Here is a 14,549-nt window from a genome sequence, read left to right as displayed (position 1 = left end):
CTTGTCTTTTTGTCATGATCCCAGTCAGTGAGCATAGTCCTCATTCAGGCATTCACGCTAGACAGGGAACATTATGTCAATCAGCAGGTCAAAGGTGGGTGTTAGCCTGGCACATATGGCACTCACACCATCCACAGCATCTACTTCCAGAGACTCCTGTGATGTTCAACAGTAATTTCATACACTTAACATGGCCACCGCTAAACCCATTTACAAGTAGCAGCACTGTTCTATTCGTATTTGCGAAGGGAGCTACTTAAGCCCCGCCTCTGCTGGAATGCGCGCTTCGCCTCTGCTCCGCTGACAGCGGGTAACACTACCAGCTTTTCTCCTCACAGAACAAAGGAGATAACAGAGACATTAGTTTTACGAATAGCTACAGAGTACCATAGTTCACAGAAGAGACTTACCTGACAGAAATGATCTCTGACGCTGTTATATTCAGTAAGAACATTTATTCGCTCGGAGTCGTAGCATCTTCCATCAGAAGTTTCACTCACAGCCGCAGCATCTTATCTTCAGTCAGCAGTTTTTCGCTCACAGCCGCAGCATCTTCAGTAAGAAGTTTCTTCCGCAGCCACCACATCTTCCGAAGGTTTTTTCTTCAGCTTTCGGAAAACCTGCAGACAACACAAGAGATATTTAAGTAAAAAACTAACTTAACAGTTAAACTGAGAAGACATTTTATAATCGTTTACATACCAGAAGGTAATTTAGGTTTTCACCTCACAGTTGTTACCGCACTCCACTTTGAAACCTGCAGTTACACCGTATTGACAGACTTACGTTTTAGAAACGTTTTCTCATCCTGAGTAACTCCGCAGTCCTAATTCAGTTCCCGAATTCCTAGAACCTGCGAAAAAGAGAAAAAAGACAAAAGTAATTTGATAGAGAGATCTCTCCAACATAGGAATCAATTCAAGCCCTTTAAGTTTACAGTATCTTCACCTGCTTACTTACCTAAAGACTCATTCTTAAAAGAATAGATATTTCAAGACAAGAAGCTTTAAAGTTCATCAGCAACCCAAGTTACATTTGTTTCTCCATCTCAATGTGCCCCTGTAGAAAAGCAGGATGGAGAGCTCCACAAAAATAAAACACAGGTGAGAAGGGAATTCAGTCGTAGAGTTAGAAGGGAGTGATTTAAGGCAATACACATCTCATGTAGTATTATCTCAGTTAATAGATGTTATAGCATTTCTATTGTTGTCATTTGTTTGTTGAAAAAGAAAAAGAATCCTTAAGGCTCCAAGGTATCAGGTCCACAGGCTTGGGAGGTATTTTGCTCCAGAGGAGTCCAGGTAAGCGTTACACTTTTCACAGTGTCTGCAAACACCAAAGGGGATGAAGCCCTTACCCTGGTTCTTCTTAGCTTGGTTTTACCTCCAACCTGGATCACCACTTGGACAGGTACTGTGACTATGAAGATCAATGTCCACAACACTGTATCAGGGGTAATGGTTTCCTTCCCCAAGCTATCTCTTGGGTTTGGCAAACTATCTTTTCTTCTTCTGCTCAGGTAGCTCTCCTTCCTGGTAGACTTGTTTCACTCTCTTGCCAAGTATTACCATATATCTCAATGAGTGTGAAAGTCTCTTCACAGTTGCATTTCCTTCTTAGGTGGCGCTCCTTCCTGGTAGACTTGGATCAGTCCCCTGCCAAGAACTACCATGTATCGCAATGGGCATGAAAGTCTCTTCAAAATTAGTTTTAGAGTACCAGAACCTCTACTGTGGGCTGCTTTCGCCCCTTTCTGCTTGTCACCACCTCCTCTGTTCCATGGCACCTTTCAGCCCACTCGCGTACCTTGCTTTGTGGTCCGGCTCCGGCTTCCTCCCAGCATCTGCAGTCAGCCGTGAGATCATGCTGCTCCCATGAGCTTCGTTTGGTCTGCAGTGGATGCACAGCACCAATCTTACTCCTGGTAGCAGTCACATTGCCCAGGCTTCAGGACTGCCTCGAGGCTTCGTCCACCAGCTCGCCATCCCCTCTCTCTTTATCTCGTGTGCAAGAACTTGCTTCTCCAGTTCCTCCAGGGAGGAGTAACTCCAATACAAAGTCCTTCTTCCCTTTTCATTTAATATTTGGAGTCAGCTGTCTCTGATCGTCTGATCAGGGTAACTTTGGTTCTGCGGGGTGCGCCTCAGTACTCTGTGCCTCTTCCTCATCTCATCTCAGTACAAGTATGATCATTCTCTGCTTGGTTACAGATGTTCTTCCTCGTCCGAGTTTTGCAATGGAATTTCCATGGGTAGTGCCTACTCTTCCTCATCTCAGTATAAGGCAATGGGGTGGAATGGTCTACCTTGAAGAGATTGATGGTGGTATGTGGGACTGTGATCCCCATCACAAGGTAAGAGGGTGAGGGAGGTGGTAAAGAGGTGGATTGATACAGCATACTCCCTAAAATGTCTTCCTCTGTCTCCTAAGGGGTTCCCCTACAAATGTGATCCACCCACAATGCACCACCCCCAGGGGGACTATTGGACTGTCCCCATGGGAAGGGTCCCACACTATGGGAGAAGGGACGACATCTAAGGATTCGTCACACTGTGCTCAAGTTGTGTGTGTGGTGAACCTGCATCTGAATACTCCCCCCTTTTGTTACATCAGTAACAAACATCTCCTCCCCTTTCCAACCTTTCCCCTCCTTTTTCTTCAGCCACATCTTACGAACATCCTGTACCCTTCCTTGCACATTCCTCTGGGGTCCACGGAAGGATAATACAATCTCATACCCCAAACCAACTCACACAGTACATATCATATATCTCACAATCTGGAGGTTCTGAAAATTGTACCTCTGGGGAAACAGCAACTTTTCCCTTCCCACTGGGTAACTCTCACACCTTAGTTATTTGTAGGGTGAGCGATCTGTCGTGCGTTTCTTGTGCAGGGGCACTTGACGTTTGTTGGCGAGCTGTCCGAGGTTTGCTTAACTGGTGCAGTACGCCTTCCTTGGGCCCAGGCCTGCTGTACCCCGAATCTGCTGGTTGACAGGTAGGTTTGTTAATTGTAAGTCTTTGTTCTGTTTATGGTGGGAATTTGTTAATGTCTTTATCTCCTTCTTTTCAGGTGCCAAGGTCTTGATGCTGGCGTGCCGGATGGAGAGGTACGTTTCTAGGTAAGAGAAAGCGCGAAGCACGGCGCCTTTATTGTCTTTTAAGCTAACCTGTGTTTTCTTCTTCTTCTCCTCACAGGCCGCTGTGGTACTGAGAGTGGATGAGAGCGCAATGAAAAACAGGCCCAGGAATCCATTAAGGTAAGTACTGCGCTCTGCGCTTGTTTAATATTTAATGCGAACCTGAATAGGTCTCTTTTACCTATGCAGATGTTGCTGTGGTGCTCCGGGTTTGGAAGCACGGCGTAGTGTGATGGAATTCAGGTAAGACTGATCGAATTCGATGTTTTGGAAGTGCACGTGTTCTAATATTGTTTTTCCTTTTCTCGTTATTGCAGGTCACGATGTTCGAGCTGCAGCTGTGGTAGCGGTTTGCCGGAAGTCCTTAAGCTAGTACTCACAGGTGAGTGATGTTTCTTCTTCTCTCGGTTTCCACAGATTGCAGCCCAGTTGAGATGCTGAGTGCTGGATGGTGTTTTCTCAGGTAAAACAGAATAATCTTGTTCTTGTTCTTGCAGGACTACAGGAAGATGCTGAAGACCAGGAGCTGGACACAGTGAGCGTCACGCTGCTGGTTGCAGAATAACGCTAAGCGTGTTCTGCAGTCAGGGTGTGGTTTATATAGCCCATGTAAAGTAGTACCAGGGAAAGTAGTTCCAGGACTTCCACACCCTAAACACTACACTGCATGGCTTTGTTCTTAGAACAAGGTTGTGTGGGTGCTTCAAGTTGGATTTAAAGACCCATGTAGTCAATTGAAAGTAACCATGGTAAGTATCACCTTACAGTATATGAGCCTGGTGCCAGATGCGCCAGGACTGGCTCCAGAAGCCTTTTTGCTGAATTCTTGAGGCCCTTAGAGTAATTGTGGGAGCTTTCGTGTGGCACAGCTTGTGGCCCCTGACGGTGGTCATGACAGCCATGACAAAATTGCATCATACTAATCTTTTTTGATGACCCTGCTAGATTCTTCCTCCATCTTCGTGTTAAACTTGTGTAAAGCATTTATGACGGAGATCAAGCTACTATTTTGTTAATTGTCGGCTGGTTTCAGGATGCAGCAGCTTGCGCCAATCTTTGCACAACTCCCCCCCCCTTCCGTAGCTGTCAACAGGTCTACAATGTATGTGTTTTGCAGGGTCATCAATCTCACCACCCTAAGCTTCTCTCATATCAAATTTAAACACCTCTCTGTTGCATTGGCTAGCTCCTATAGCTCCCAGTGTGTTATCTGGAGCCATTTAGCATTCACAACTGCCTGAAAACCTGGTGCTAAAAGAGATGCAAAACACTTTGCTGATGAAGAAAACAATCTAAACTCAGTTGGAATCTCATGCAACAATCCTGATGATTTATGAGATGTGTTAACTCTCCTTCTCCTACTTTTACTCACATTGCGGAAAATGTCTTCTTCTTCCCCATTCTTGCACCAGCAGAGCTATAATTCCAAAAGTTATTGAGAAGTTGCCTAGGATGTGGATGTTCCTAACATTTAATAGTCCTTGAATGGTACTCCTAGTTTGCGAATGTCCGATATTCTCATGGGAGTGTGGGCGAACTTTACTCGAATGTTCAGAAAAATAACATGCATTAGTTGACAATTTGGCAACAGTATGGGCATTCTAATCTCCTTCCTACTTTGTTCCCACATTTCACCCCAGTCCGTGCACAAAAACCCAATGCTAGTTGGGTGGCACAAAGAGCAAGGAGCACCACGATGAGGACAGGGACAGGGCCCAATACCTTCAAAATCTGAGCCAACCACATGGCCATGTTGCTCTTTCTCTGGTGATGCCTCAGGTAATCGTGGTGCCAGTTGGTGTTGTCGGGCCCAGTCTTTAGGGAAATAAATCTGAGTGATCGAGTAAGCACCCTAAAGTATCCCCTAAACTCCTCCCCCAGAATGTCAGCTCAACTGTGTGCATTAGAGATGCCTAATGGGGAGGTCATTTCCTTAAAGAGCTCATTGGAGAAGTGTGGGCCATTGTCAGATCTTAATGATTCACACACACACACACTACAGCGGGGGAAAACTTTGCATCATAGTGGACCCACAGTCCTGCCTCAAGCCAACGGGAGAATGTACAAGCCACAATTATGACATAGCGATAGTTGGTGCACATATTTTGCATATGAATGTAATCAATATACTAATGGCGGAAAGGCCCTGATGGGTAAGGTAAAGTTGCTGTAATCGTTTTCAGTGTGTGCTCTGCTGTAAAACACTGGAATGTCACACAATTGACAATTAACTTGTCTAACATTCTCATGCAAGCTTAGGATGGACCACTCTATCTGGAAATCTGTTGTAATGCTTTTTGCGACATGTGTGCTGGGTGGTGCAGCTGTTCAAGGGTCATCATGAGTAAATCTACATGCATGATGGGTTTCCATGAGATGTTCTGATGCCAAATTAAATCGGTGGCGGACAAGGAACCCCCCTCTTTTTCCATAACTCTTGCTTCTGCTGAGAAATCCCTGATGAGGTTCAAACTCAAACAGTTCGATAAAGGGCTTCATTTTAATTGGACTATGCCACCTCAGATAATTAACAGGTGTTGTGGGGGGGACGGCCATGGTGGAAGTGTAGAAGAGAGGGGCAGTTTGATCTTACAAAGATTATTACAAGCAGGTGGGTATTAATCATCAAATCCTGCAAAGCCACATGGTCTGGGATTGTTAGGAAACCTGAATGTGATTTGCTTGTCATCCGGTTCAAGCTAGATAAGGGAGGTGAATGATTTCAGGGTGTCTCCTAGGGGTTTCACATAACAGTATAAAAATCCATCGGAGGGGGTGTGGCTACATGCTACACGAAATGGCAGGTTAAATCGGTCTCCTACACTTTTTATTTTTATATCAATTCTAGGGGGCCCTATTATGTTTATTTACAGTTTTTCTGCCTTCCCTCGCATCTGGACCCTGCGATGAGCAGAAGAGCGTTTTTCCAACTCCACTTAGTGACCTCTGCTGTAGTGGCGAGGAGGCCCAACACTGCATATTCATGTCGTGACTGACATGACATGTCCTGTCAGCAATGTTGGGTTGCGCCAGACGTTTGGAGTGGCCCTTTTTCCTGGGACATTGTTTCGACCACAACACCAGCAGCCACATTGAAATTAGTTTCTTTCAATTGAAACATGGCATAAAGGTACCTTTAGCTCATTTTAAAGTCTGCTTTCAGGAACTTTCACTGTCATGTTTCTGCAAAGGTGGTTTTGGCATTTTATCTCTCGATGAGAGATGAATATTTAAGACAATACTGTCTTTTTTAAATATTATTCTCTTATTTGGAGGCTGCCAAACAATAAGTGAAAATATTGGTGGAAAGGATAACTTTTATTTGGACACTCTGGCATAATTCACTGTTACTTCCAAGAGGAGCTGGCTTAATAGAGATCTCATAACTGGTGTACCTCTTCTTTCAATCATTTTATTGGTCATATGCTGTTCCTTCAAGCATTGAGCCACAGCAATTATGGAAAGTTGTGGGGGGCTCTCAGTGTAACATAAATATTCCCTACCCTAGTTGCTCTGATTTGCCTCTCACTATGGCTTCACTAAAAGGCCAAGCTAAAAGCTCTTCTAATAACACAGAGTAGGGTTTAAAAAAGAAGAGTCACAGAAGAAAAATGTGCCAACGCCAATAATCTTTTTGCTTCTTGAATATACACAACGTCAGTTGATCTTGCAGAAGGCTAAACGAATTGAGCATCTGGTTTTGAATGGTCACAGGATTTTTAACTCAAACGACATGTCCAAGACTCCAGGCCAGCGGAGAAAAAGCTACTTTCCTACCGTCCTGCCTTGAGGCAAATAAATGCAAGATATGGCCTGATCCACCAATGCACTTTTAAAATCATGGCAACACTTCTTCATTTGAGGATTCAGATGATTTAAAGAACTTTATATACTACAAAAGATGGAGGCAATGGATACTGGTACCAGCAGTCACATACAATCTACCCCCTTCTCTTTTTTGTGTCCATCTCATGATCCATTTCAATAAGAGATTTCTCAGAAATAATTACTCCTCTGGAACTGTCAAATTTAATAACTACTTGAAGTGGGCAAGCTTCTTGTTTTGCTTGTTTCTTCATCTTTTATGGGATGCGCCTACATTCCCTTTTGGCACTTGGCGTTGTGTTAGGCAAGAATTGATGTAGGTAGTAACCCTGTGGGAGACTACACAACACTTGTCCTCTTGGTATTATGTAACCCACCTTTTCACAAGTTGATAGTGTGACTGAGCAGCGAGGCTTATCTCAAGAGGGGTAAATGTGAGCTGTAGAGCTGTAGCAATGAAATCCACCAATACAAGTAGCCAAGTAATATTTACAATCAAGGTTTTTGTTAAAATAATTATTTTCTTATTTAACAGCTGAACAGCAGTTTTTAAATAAGCATTCTTTAAAAAGGGTACTTAAGTAAGCTTTCCCAGTTGTGCCAGTATCTAAAAGTAGTTGACATTTCTCTAATTGTCTTTACTATAGGCTTGTCATAAGATTGCGTAGGCTAGGGCTTAGCCTACACAATCTTATGACAAGCATATAATGAAGACAAGCGTACTTAAGTATACTTTTTGTAGCTTCATAGGGCCCGAAGCTATCTCCTTCCCATTTGTTTTGCAGCTTATCAGTGTCAATCCATTGAATTGAGTGCTTAAATAGAACACTAGGTTGGATAGCGCAGTGGAATACAACCCCGCCTCTGCTTACTTAGCTTCTTTAAAAAGGGCAATTTATGTAACAATCAAATATACTTTAAAAAACTTTTCCAGAATCAACACAAAGCTAGTAGATACTCTTTAGAGATGCTTCTTACATACTTCCTACACCCTGAGGTGACTTCACTAACTAGGACGTAGTGGCATTTATATTTTACTAGTACACTTTGTAAATTCTGAGATTGATAGAAACGAAAGGTTAACGGAAGGACAAAGTTTAAACAGGTTTTCAGAGCATGTGAGCACTTAAATCTTCTAATGAAGTCTACATAAAAACCTTTCCCAGCAATATTAGTTAAAAACCAAGCTATCAACTAAGAGGGACAGTAAGTATCGAGGTCAAATGGACTAGAAGAGTCTGCAGGGAGCCAGGATGGCCAAAGTCAATTAGATAACAGAGTCTTGCACAAAGGTAGACAGTTTTGTTGAAGAAAAATCAGTGTAGAGTGCCAAGCTGTGACACCAGTGAAGGGTAGAGCTGAAATCAACTCTAGCAAAGCAGCTACTGCAAGTCTCCACTGAGAAGAGCAAAGCTACAGACATTGAGGTAAGTACCCCAAGTCAGAACACTACCTTTGGTTATAAGAAGAGTGGTCCAGCTGGCTTCTGTCTGGTTGCAGTGATGCAGAGCCTGGGTTCCTGGGCCTCAGTCATGGAGACAAGAGGGAGGACGTCTGGAGGACTCCTGCGGCAACAATTTGAATGTCGGCGGCAGCTAAAGGCTCTTTTCAATCATGGAGACAAGAGGGAGGACGTCTGGAGGACTCCTGCGGCAACAATTTGAATGTCGGCGGCAGCTAAGGGCTCTTTTCATGCCAGCGGCAGTTTGCGGTTTCAGCAATCAGTAAACATCACCAGCGCGGATCTTGGAGACCGGTTGGGCTTCCTTCACCCCTTGAGTCCTGCACTCTGGTGAGGGGACTCAAGCTCTGGTCGTGTTGCTTCTGTAGGGTCCTGGGGAGACTCCTGGAGCTTCTGGCCAGCTTACAGATGTTGCACTCGACTACAGATTTCTCGACCCCTGGGACTCGGTTCGTGCAGCAGCAAAGAAGTACAGCCAATCAGGGAAGGTCGTCCAGTGGAGTTCGTCGCGGGGTTAGTTGATCCCACTAACCCAAGGGAAGAAGTCGTCCCTTCCGGAGCTTCTCTTACCGATTAGAAAAAGGAGTCTCAGCACAGCAGCAGGGCTACACTGGCCAATTCAAAGGTGCAGGAGGATGCAGCAAGCTTCGTTCACGGTTTCTTTGTCGGGTTCTTGTTTTTGGTGGTCGACTCTGCCTTCAGTCCCAAAACCCTCACCTTTTAAGCAGGTTTCTCCCATTCATGTAGAGCCTAGCTGTCACTCAAACAGCAGGGTGGCTGTCCTGAAAGGACTGGGTACATTCCGGCATTCCTAAAGACAAAGGACAGGGGAGTTTCTGCAACCTCCCTCACTTCCTGCCCTTCCAGACACACTGGAGCCAGAGGCGGGATTCAGTACTGAAGCCTGCCAAAGGCAAAATGAACAAAGAACTCAAACCTGGCTTGGTGTGCAGAGTAAAACCCAAGAAAGACCTCACAAACAGAAAATGCCGAAAAAAGAAGACTTGGCCATTTTGACAAAGATTATCACCCATGGGTGCTATACTGCAGCTTGGGATTCAGCCTACGGTAGAAAAGCACAATGGTAGGAAAATTAAAATACTGCCACCAGATATTTAAAGTATTGAGGGTAACATAAAAAATGTTACATGAGTAGGGAGGATAAGGGGCTATCAAGTAACCCCTAGCACTCCACATAGGATGGTGTGTGCTGGACCCACAAAGAGAACAGGTAAGTAAAGTCAATTTCACTTTACTATTCTTGGGAACAGTAGTTCACACAAGAAAAGGTATTTAAATCTCAAGAGAAATCTAAAGGATTTCTCTGTGACATTGCACTAAAGGTGCTGTGTGTTACCATACAAAATGTAGATGCCTATGGAGTTTGTCAGACTCCAAAAACAAAGGAAACACATGATCCAAAACAGGTTAAAACACACAAAAGTGAGAAAAAGGGCTCACTCACTTCAGGGCTAAAATTAAAAAGTCCTAAGGTCCAGCCAAAGAGCTGGGGGTCTCTAAGGTTGAAGGGAATTAGCACAGAAATGAGAATTCTCCCTAACACGTTGCAATTCTTACTTTCAGCTTGTTTTTGTTGTTCTATCTCACTTTCTCATACATTTTGGGTGTGACTATCTTGAACATCATGATGTTACAAGTTTTTGCTTTGGAACACCCTTTTCTCAGATGTTGCAATCAATGTTGGCTGGTATGTGCTGGCGCAGGGGCACCGCCCTCCTTTCTTTTTGACGTTAAGTGAAAGATGTACGTTTTGATTAAAATCCAGATCTTCCACCTAGCGAGGCAGCAGCACAGGCAGTTAATATCAATTTAATAGTATGCTTGCACATGCACTCAAGACTCATGCCAGGAATCAAGGCTTGAGTCACTGTGAGTACGACTGCTGCAAGAACCAGCCTTTGGGGTGCTTCCCACGCTACAAATGCTTTCTTTATATGTTCTGCACAGAGCTCAAAGGAATCTGCACATATGTCTTAGGGCTTTCCATTTAGAGGCTAGTGGGGTGCCACTGCCAGCTATCAGGTCCAGCTGCCGCTAAAAGCTATGCTCAAACAGTACAAGTTGCAACATTGTGGTCCTGCTGTGTGTGACTGACAGCATTGTCTGCTGTCAGTTATCCACACATTCAATATGCATTGACTATTTTTTGAGCCAATTGAAATTGAATGTGTGTTGCTGGGGTGGAGCTGCTTGCAGTGTGACACGTCTTCCCTTGTTTGTCGGCTTCTAGAAGGCACATGAGGGCTGCCTTAAAAGAAAAGGAACTTCTAGGCGCAGGTGAGGGCTCAACTGCAGCGGCTGCCAGGTCCCAGTGCCTAGCCACCAGAAGGGGCACTGACGTAACAGGTCAGCCACTGACAGATGACCTGGGGGATAAAGTATTTCATTATTCTCAGTCCTGGTTTGTGTCTCTTATGGTCTTTGAGGTTTAACTTTCTTTAGCATCCTGCCCATGGGACTGCGTAGCCTCACGTTGTCACTGCAGCAGAGCCTGGAAGGTGTTATTCATTGGTGTAACACGGCTTTCATTCGGGCTGTAAAGCGAAAGCCATTTCCTTCACAAGTATGCAATTAATTAAGGAAATGAGTTGCAGTTCTGGTTGTGGCATCTAATCCACCCAGCCCTTTTGATGCAAGAACATAAGCTTAGACACGTGCAAATGAACTCTCTTGTTCTTTCAAAGCTCCTCGCCAATCCCCTTCTCACGTAGCCTGAGAAACTAGGCTTTGGCATGACGTAGCTGAAATTTAATAAAATAAATGTAATGTATATGTTTGGACTCACTAACATAAAACAAGAATTTTATGAAGTTCAGTGGGAGACTTGTTCTGAGTTAAGCTCTGTAACGTGATTTCAAGCATAGAAGCACTCTGGTGCATTGGCGAAATCGCAACAGCTGTTGGGTAGTTGGTAAACTAGTAGCCCATTAACACAGTTAAGATGGTTAGTGGTTGAGATTGTTAGTGGTTGAGGCGAAGCTGGCTTCTGGAAGAGAAAACGTGTCAGCCCAATCCAAGCAGGGCAATGTTTGCACGCTGTTTGGGTTCATTATTAATCTCCCAAGAACATTATACCTTTAGGAATACATTAGATAGAGGATTTTGCATGGCAGTCCATGATGATTGGCTGATGTTTCACACTGGCAAAGTGGTATTGATTCATTTCAAGAATGAGGTGCAATTGCGGAGCCATATGCAGAACAAGGCTACCAGGCACATGCAAGTGAAAATTACTGTACCTTCCCTGGGAAAACGTGAAACCTCGCAAGGGTTAGCAAAGCATAAAGCAGGGGCTCCCTATCTAAAATGATTCTTACTTAATTCTGGAGAGACACATGTGGAACCGCACCCTGCCTGGGTGGAATGGAGCTCCCAGACAGACTCACTGTGTTTTCACCACCAGCAGTGCTGACTGCTGGCAGCTCTGGACCATGGGAAGGGAGCTGGAATCATTGGCTGCCACCTTGCCCTCTTTCACTCGCAACTGTTTTAACAAACGAGCAACAAAGGAGGACAGAGTTCAGGCTTCTGTGTGGCTGCATGTGTATACATGAATATTTGTGTCAGTACGCATATAGCTAAATAAATAATGTTCAAACGTTTACATAGATGTGAAGCACTGCTCATTGCATCCCCTGCAGAGCTTACCTCTACAATAAAGTTGCCATGTTGATGTTTATGCCATAATCAGTATGATTGTGCGCACATTTTGCCTTTAAAAATCTTTCTCTCATTGTAACCTCCCTAGAGTGTCCACAGAGGTTCAGTAAGCACATGAACGTATCTGACATTTTAATATTATGCATGAACACCCATTTAACTAGTAGTTATGGGGGAAAGTGCCTTGTGTGTGAGTAGCAGGTTTTTGTAATTGTTATTGGTAAACATGTAAGCAGTACTTCTAGGCAGGTAGTGCACCGCTTTGCTACATCATGATCTTCAGGTCCTACAATGTTCAGCCTGTTTTATAGCCTCCTTTGATTTGGCAGTGATGGGATGCATATTCGTAAGTGCTATTTACACAGGTATTAGTGCATTATGGCCAAATGTAATATAAGCAGGTTCTGACACAGGGATACTGGTATATACTGGCACAGCCAGCATGGATATACGTTGATACATTCGTATTATTATTGCATCATGGGAAAAGTATGAGTGTGTCTCTATGTGGGGGATCAAGCAAAGACAAGAGTGATCTTACAGTTACAGTACTAGCATTATTGGGGAAAGCCAACAAAGTTGTATTCTTACAGTGACTGGCAGTAACGGCCTTAGGCTTATTGGACAATGCCATTGTTTCAGGTATAAATAGGCAAAGTCAACCCAAATGCTCTCTGACAGTGAAAATGCTGGCATATATTGTGTGCACCTACATCCTGAAAATGATTTGGAAAATACTCATGTGCAATATTGGTAACATGGCATTTTTTGATTGTTTTTTTATTCATATTTTTGCATTTTATTTAGATTTTTATAGCGCCTTAATCCAAAGCACTGAACATAGGAGTAAACACGGTACAGTAAAATGCTTAAAACAGAAATAGTACAACAAGTACAACAACCTTCATTAATCAAATGACAAAAGAAGGGATCTTAGCGCGACCCGGAAAGGTGAATAAACAGAAATAGAGGGAAGAGAAAAGGGGAGCAAGTTCCAATTTAGAGGTGCTAAGAGAGAAAAAGAACTGAAGCAAGATTGAGTACAAGGAGGATCTGGGACTATGTGAAGATAATGCTGAAGGAAGTGAACGGGGGGAAGATAAAAAGAAACAAGCGAAGAAAGATAGGGAGGAGCAAGAGCATGAAGAGCTTTAAAAACTAAACATTGGAAATTAGATTTTAGACAGTGATGAAAGGAAAGCCACCCAAGATTGGTGAGAGAAATTTAAATAGAATCACAAGGAGCGAGCAGACAAAGAGTGCGAATATAAGCATTGAAAACTTATTTTCGTGGGTCCAAACGAGAAATAGGAAGTGCAAATAGTCCAGAAGAACAATAAAAAAGCTGTGAAAAAAATTAGAGTAGACACCAGTGGCTTTGTGGCATTGAATGTCTTAAAGGAACAAGCTTTGCAAATGTTATGAAGATGAAATCGACTAGAACAGGCAAATAATGAGATATGGTGTACAAAGGAAAGATCAGAATCAAGGAAAAGACCTAAGTTACGAGCCACTGATCAGATGGTTAACTGAGCTGGAGGAAAGGATATAAAAGAGGGTGAGATAGAAGAAGAAATATTAGATGCAGGAAAAAAGATGACCTCAGTCTTTGTAGCATTAAGAACTAAAAAGTGATCGGACATCCATTATTGAATAGCCAACAGACAAGCGCTAAGTTTAAGGTGAATATCATCTGTAAAGAGAGGAAAGGAAAGAAAGAGCTGTGCATCATCAGCGTAAAAGTGATGCAAAAACTCAAAAGAAGAAATAACCCCTGCTAGTGAAGAAGTATAGAGAGAAAAAATGAAAGGGCCAAGAAATGATCCTTGGGGAACACCACAATTGAGTGATTGTATTTCAGAAGAAACCCCCGCCCAGGAAAGCGAGAAAGTTCTCTGGTATACAGAAGATTCAAACCAAGCTAAGGTAGAAGGGAGAACCCTAAAGAAGAAAGAGCAGAAAATAGAAGAGTGTGATCAACAGTATCGAACCCAGCAGAAAGTTCCAAAAGTATAAGAAGAGAAGACTGTTTAGGATGATGTGCAGAGTGCAAAGAATCCAGGACAGACAGAAGAGCTGTCTCAGTAGAGTATCCTGGACGAAACCCAGATTGGAAATGAGGAAGAATAGAATTGCGAAAAATGAAAGGAGAAACCTGAGTGTAAACTATGCGTTAGAGAATTTTTAAAAGATAAGGCAAAAGAGATATAGGACTAAAGTTAGAAGCAGAAGATACGTTAACAGAAGGCTTTTTTCAAAATTGGAATAATAGTAGCATGCTTAAATGATAATGGAAAAACAGAGGAGGAAAGAGAAGGACTAAATAAAATAGTAAGATAAGAAACGAGCAAAGGATAGATTTTAGATACAAGCACAGATGGTAGCGGATCAGAAGGAGAAGATGTAGGATGAGTACGAGCAAGAAGAACAAGAGTGTCT

At 43.3% G+C, this 14,549-nt stretch overlaps 1 pseudogene; it reads left to right on the top strand.

Annotated features, from left to right (window-relative positions):
- The first annotated feature begins 2,296 nt into the window (after positions 1-2,296).
- The window catches only part of LOC138568786 (5-beta-cholestane-3-alpha,7-alpha-diol 12-alpha-hydroxylase-like), a 37,929-nt pseudogene continuing 25,676 nt past the window's right edge, over positions 2,297-14,549 (top strand).

This window comes from Ambystoma mexicanum, chromosome 2q (genome assembly GCF_040938575.1).
Source record: "Ambystoma mexicanum isolate Mex_15411 chromosome 2q, UKY_AmexF1_1, whole genome shotgun sequence".
In the NCBI taxonomy this organism is placed as follows: domain Eukaryota; kingdom Metazoa; phylum Chordata; class Amphibia; order Caudata; family Ambystomatidae; genus Ambystoma; species Ambystoma mexicanum.
This window is presented reverse-complemented; position numbering and strand designations above follow the sequence as displayed.